Source organism: Rutidosis leptorrhynchoides, chromosome 4 (genome assembly GCF_046630445.1).
Source record: "Rutidosis leptorrhynchoides isolate AG116_Rl617_1_P2 chromosome 4, CSIRO_AGI_Rlap_v1, whole genome shotgun sequence".
Lineage (NCBI taxonomy): Eukaryota > Viridiplantae > Streptophyta > Magnoliopsida > Asterales > Asteraceae > Rutidosis > Rutidosis leptorrhynchoides.
In genome coordinates, this window is record NC_092336.1 from 208900322 (window position 1) to 208907592 (window position 7271).

Sequence of the window (7271 nt, forward strand, 5' to 3'; positions counted from 1 at the left end):
ACAAGTTCAAGTAAGATTTTTACTCGAATTAAGATAGTTTATAGTTATAGAAATTGAATCAAAGTTTGAATATGAATATTACCTTGAATAAGAAAGATAACCTACTGTATATAACAAAGGTTTCTTGATCTTAGATGATTACTTGGAATGGATTAGAAAGCTTGGAAGTAAATTAGTAAACTTGAAGGGATTTTTGAAGTGTTCTTGAAGTGTTCTTCCTATGATGATTATAGCTTGATTCTTGAAGTGATTTTTGATGAAGATGATGATTAACTACTCGAAAAATACGTTCATAATAGTGTGTGTGTGTGTGTGTTGAGAGAGAATTAGAAAGAGAATTGGAAGTGAAATGGAGTGAATGATGAGTGGTAATTGGTGAGTGGTGAGTGGGGTTAAAAGGAGTTCTAGTTAGTTGACTAGCTCATGGTAGAAGTTAAAATTGATTAGTCATACATGACATAATCAAGAGTGGAATCCCATGCTAGTTCCTATTGGTATATACTCATAGTAAGTACGTTTTGAAGCTGTGTATAATACGGGTAAGAATACGACTAGAATTCTTGATGAAAGAAAAGAATGAAAAAGTAACTGTAACCATTTTCGTTAAGTATGGGTGTTTTGATATATGTCTTGAAGTCTTCCAAAAGTATTTTAATACATCTATATACACTACTTGTATATACATTTTAACTGAGTCGTTAAGTCATCGTTAGTCGTTACATGTAAGTGTTGTTTTGAAACCTTTAAGTTAACGATCTCAATTAATGTTGTTAACCCATTGTTTATTATATCTAATGAGATGTTAAATTATTATATTATCATGATATTATGATATATTAATATATCTTAATATGATATATATATATATTTAAATGTCGTTACAACGATAATCGTTACATATATGTCTCGTTTCGAAATCCTTAAGTTAGTAGTCTTGTTTATATGTATATAACTCATTGTTAATATACTTATGGAGATACTTACTTATCATAATCTCATGTTAACCATATGTATATCCATATATATATCGTCATGTCTTTTTTACAAGTTTTAAAGTTCGTGAATCGCCGGTCAACTTGGGTGGTCAATTGTCTATATGAAGCATATTTCAATTAATCAAGTCTTAACAAGTTTGATTGCATAACATGTTGGAAACATTTAATCATGTAAATATCAATCTCAATTAATATATATATAAACATGGAAAAGTTCGGGTCACTACACTTTGTACTCCCAAAACCCTCTAAATATGTAGTCTATGCTAGTAAGTAAGTAGCTGGGCTATGGAGGCAGAAGCCTGTAATAGTTTAGAAGAGCTGTTGGAGTCTCTGCCTGTAATTTAAGAATATTACTATGTAATAAATCTATGGTTATTTCTTTCCTTTATCTTTTGATTATATGTTTTGTATGTTAGTTGATATAAAAATGGTTTTAAACATGTTTATTACTTAATTGCTTTATGTATTTATTGTGATCAAATCATTAATACGCCACACAGTTAAATTATATATATATATATATATATATATATATATATATATATATATATATATATATATATATATATATATATATATATACATACTGATGTTTATATATAACTTTCTAGATATATATATATATATATATATATATATATATATATATATATATATATATAGTTATATAAATGCTTATATATACTTATATAAATATAATCATATATATATATATATATATATATATATATATATATATATATATATATATATTGTATGTTTTGAATACTTTTATATAAAAATGATTTTTAACCAAACTATCATTCAACGCTCTTCCACCAATAAACGTAGTTAAACCTCAGTTAATTTATTTGAAAACCTTTTATATGTCAAGAGTATCAATTCATGGAAACATGAATTATATACCAAGGACATGGTTCATTGGCTAGTTTTAAGTAAGAGCTTGGTTTTAATCTATAAGTGAAATTTAACTCGCTAAAATACAAACTAAGTTTATAAATCTAAAAAGACAAAAGAATAAATGATTATTATTTTTGTTGCCGCCTTTATATATATATATATATATATATATATATATATATATATATATATATATATATATATATATATATATATATATATATAGTCATTCAAAATAATCTTGTTCCTAATCAATTGGTTGATTGAGCATTTGTGGTGTTAAGAAAGTCTGGACAAAATAGGGCCATATACCATCTTATTCGACTAGCCTAATTAAAGGCCCACTGTTCTCTGTAGGGAGTTCACGATGCCGGGGATTGGTATAGTAGTCCATTCAGAATCCTCCTAGACTAATTCCTCGTGACATACCAATTTAGTTGATAGATTAATTGATAGGGAATTAGCGTCTACACCACATGTAATTTAACAAGACGACATACCTACTTAACTAGTGAAATCACAACAAATACACTCCATTACCTTAACTACTTGCAAACTGTTATATTCTACATATTCTTTTACGTGCTTATTGAGTACTTTTAATATACTAAATTAGCTTAATAAAAACAAAATCAACAACTACAACTATTTGATAAAACCATTAACTATTATATAATTTGTCTTAATGAATATGTTTCAATTCAAACGGTTTTCAAGAACGACCCTAGGTAAACCTACCACTTGCCAACTCTTAGGATTAAGCATTAGTTGACACTTAGGCCCCAGAAAAATAAATAACAAAACAAAACCCCACTGGTGCGCGCTCGAGCGAGACTCGTCTCCGCCGAATCACCAACGACCGGCGTCTCGAGATAACAATAAAAAAGACGACCGCCCACGCCTAATCAAACAACAAAAAAGTACAACCGAAGACCCATGATAAACAACCCAGTAAAGAGGTAGCATCCATGAGGAAAAAACAATGACACAAAGTGGAGCACGACAGTAAGACATCTAACATAAAACAACACCCGGATAAGGAGAAAAAGAGGAGCAAGTCTAATAAACATTAGTGAATCCAACAAACAATCATTGAACCTAACACCAACACGATCTTTGATGAGATACAACAACAAAATTTGATCCTAACACCAACACAAATTTTGATAAGATCCAACTTGAAGCAAAGTGTACATTGGCCCGAGTTGTCGGTTGAAAATCAAGCTCACAAACTGGAAATAACATAGAGCACACCTATTATTACAAAACATTCATAGATACCTTACATTTTCACAGGGTAGTGACTCACCATCAACATATATCCATTATCCATATCTACTAATACCCACCCAAGTTTGTGAGTGGCATTCATATGTCGTATTTGCCAAGGGAATAAAGTGTCAACTGCCACATAATATAAGGGTAAGGGGTCAAGGTTTTAAATTCAATGATACTTTAGGGGTTACATATTGACTTTCTAATTTCACATATTCATTATTAAATCAAACTCATCCAAATTTTTAACGGGATTTATCTTTTTTTCCACCGCAAGTTAACATTTTCCGTCATCACCATTCAATTCAAAATAATTTTACGAACAAAACGTAACTAACTATATTCAAAACGGAGTATTTTTCTTTTATAAAATGAAACATTTTGGATTAAGTATATTATATTATATTATATATTATATTATATTAGGAGTATAAAATAAATAAACTCAAACTAATTATATCAAGTAGATAGATAGAACAAGCGGTAAATTCATTAATTTGTAAAAGAAAAAATCAGAGTTCGAGTCTTTCTATACCCCCTTTCTCTAATTTTTTCTCTCATTTCTCGCTCAATATTGGTTTCATAAAAGACGTTAAAATGTTCAACTGCAATGTGCGGATCATTAGATATATTAGATACTAATGATACGCATACCAGATCAGCTCGTGTAGCGCATCAAGCAGCATCGCCACAAGGATTGTAAGAACGCACGTTCAGGTGGATAGCGCTATAAGTGACAACTATGACGCTAATCCCATACATGCGCATTGGTGACGTGCACATGTCAGGCGATGCTTTAGCTACAGAGGACACCTGGCAGACAAAAGGCCAAGTCCGACAAGAACACTTTTTGCTTTTGTCGGGTCAGCTTACCCAAAGATGTACTATTGGTAGGCCACAATCCTTTTAACCTTATTATGTGGCGGTAAAAGACAAGAAGGGTTGCCCTATAAATAAAGAATTTCATCCACAACATTGGAGGATTTGGAATTCACATCACACGCACACATACACTATTGACAGTAGCGCAAAGTGCAATTATACCCGCGCTACCGGATGTAATGACCCGACTTCGTTATACCAAAAATACGCCATAAAAAATAATTTCTGGACCTGTACATCTGGACGGCGTCCAGGTTCTTGGACGGCGTCCAGTACTGAAAGCCTGGACGGCGTCCAGCCTTTTTGGATGGCGTCCCATTGCACTGTCAGGGACTGATCCCCGTGCTCACTTACGTGAGCGGAAATCCCGCTTCCCTGCACTATTAAACGAAAACCTTTTTACAACATATCAATTTAAGTAAAACTAATAGATTTCCAACATTGAAACAAGTTTTACAACATCGGGCCCACAATCGCCCATTTTACGGATTTTGTTCAAAAATAAAAGTTTCGACCATAAGAGTTTAATTTCCAAACGACACCTAGAGCATGGTGTTTGGGGTTAAACTACCCAAATCTTGGCCGAACTTCGAAAAGCTACCCCAAAAGCATCCCCTATCAAAATAAGCGGGAGACCACTAATCCAACCGAATACCTTTGCCCTTGTCTAAGCCGGAGCCTAAAAAGAGGTAAACAACGAGAGGGTAAGCTAAAGCTTAGTGAATGCAATAATGTTACACATACATATATAATATACCTACTTGCAATCACTTACTCACATACCGCATACATGCTAGCAACACAATTAGCTTATAATCTCAAATACAAAGCTAGTAACCTCCAATACCTCAAGCTAGCAACAACAATGGCATATATATATATATATATATATATATATATATATATATATATATATATATATATATATATATATATATATATAACCCGAATAATATAATATGCTACACTACAACACAATAACCATGGTTAACCAATCGAACGAGGGGACGGTATTTAAAGACCATCGGAGTTCATAACATCCATTAGTGCACTTAACACTTCATACACTAACCCCACGGGTGGCATCTTAACACGTCGATACTTCACCTTGGGTGGCATCTTAACACGTCGACACTTCACCCCGAGTGGCGTCTTAACACGTCGACACTTCACCCCGAGTGGCGTCTTAACACTTCGACACTTCACTCTTCATTTTACTTGAGGTGGCATCTTAACACGTCGATACTTCACCTCGAGTGGCACCTTAACACATCGGCACTTCACCCGTTGATCTCTTGGAGTGGCATCTTAGCACATCGATACTTCACTCCGGGTGGTGTCTTAACACATCGACACTTCACCCCGGGTGGCGTCTTAACACATCGACACTTCACCCGTCATATTACTTTGAGTGGTGTCTTAGCACATCGACACTTCACTCGTCACGTGAAATGTGGTGTCTTAGCACATCGACGCTTCACATCTCACGCTACAACAAATAAATACATTATATATCTACGCATATAATTATTCCACTCACCTCAAAGTCTTTTGTGAAGGATAACCGAGCTTGTAAACTTCAATGTAATGTACCTATTACATTATGCACATAATCAATCATAAGATCAAGTTGGTCAACCAACTCACTCACCATTCTAGTGTCACTTTGACCCAAGGTGCAATTCTGACCCAATTGCACCCTTAACCCTAATGTTTGGGTCAACACCACCAAAACCCTAACGCTAGCCAATTATCGTATTAAAACACATATCATCACAATGTTATCGCATTTTCACCCTAACAAGACAACTTAGGTCATCAAAGACCCGTTTTACCCATTCGAGGTTTCCACACCCATTCGGGTCACCACATACCCAAATAACACCCACTTACATAACATTTAGGTGTGCTAGTAGTTAACTAACCAATTTAAGACTCATAAACACATTTAGCATTTCAAAACCCTAGTTTAGTCATCCTTTGAGTCCTCATGACCCAAACTTACCCAAAATCCCCAAATCACTAACAAATGGGTTTTATACCCATCACTAACCCAAACCCTAACCCTTAAACAATTAATAGTAAGGAAATCAAGGTTAAGACTTACCACTACAATCAAAATGTAGCTAGTGAGGAAATGAACAACTTTAATGCTTGAGCTCTAACCCGAAACAAGCTTCTTCTACTTCGATTTGAGCTTTCTCACACTTGAATCACTCTCTCTCTCTAGAATTTAAGTGGAAGAGGTTTGGTGGTTGTAAATGGAGTAAATGAGGCTCCACAAACTGATCTAGGGCCTTAAAGTCGTCCACAATGTGAAATTACCAAGTTACCCCTTTTAAATATCAAAAACACAAAAACTGGCTCGTCAGGTCGTCTGAACGGCGTCCAGAATACTGGACGGCGTCCAGCCCTTCACAATGGGACGGCATCCCACCCTGTTGGACGGCGTCCAACATAACTTGGAAAAACAGGATCTTACACCGGACTTATAGCATTTTACTAGACATTCTTGATACACAGGTAACGTTCTATGAACACAAAACCCTACAACCCAGCGTAAGCCATTGCTGACCGGAATACCCGCTGATGGTGGGTCTATGTTTAACCACCCTCGCTGAGATCCTCATCTCGCAGGGAGTTATTCATGGTACTCCGGACTGGAGAGTTAAACCCAATTGACCCTTAAATCCCCCTTCATTAATGTCAAGCATGGATCGAACTCGACCCGATTATTCTATACTTGATCATTTGGCGCCATCCGTAGGACGCACAAGTTAAAAGATTTTGATTTGATCTTTTTTCTGTATGTCCACTAACGACTCGCTTGTTTCTTTTTGATACACAGTAACAGGTGTTGAAATGACTTGCAAGCCAGAAGTACCTAAACCTGCACAAGCACGAGCTACCTCACCCACATGACCTAAGCCGGCAATCGAAGGATCTATAGGAACCTCCGACCGTGCGCCACCAAGGGGCACCCAGATGCCTCCCCCTGGTGTGCCCGCATCATCTTTCAAGACCCCAGAAATGATCAGGACCTTACCCTGAGCCTCGAACACCACAAGCACGGGGTTCACCCCTGCCTACCCGGCAACTGAAGCCACACGCAGTAGCCCAAGTCACACTAGCAGTCCTGCTGGCCCACAAAATACAAGCCCCCGCCCTCTCCGCGAAGGGATGCCTCCCCAACGACTCCAGGATCTAGCGCCACTA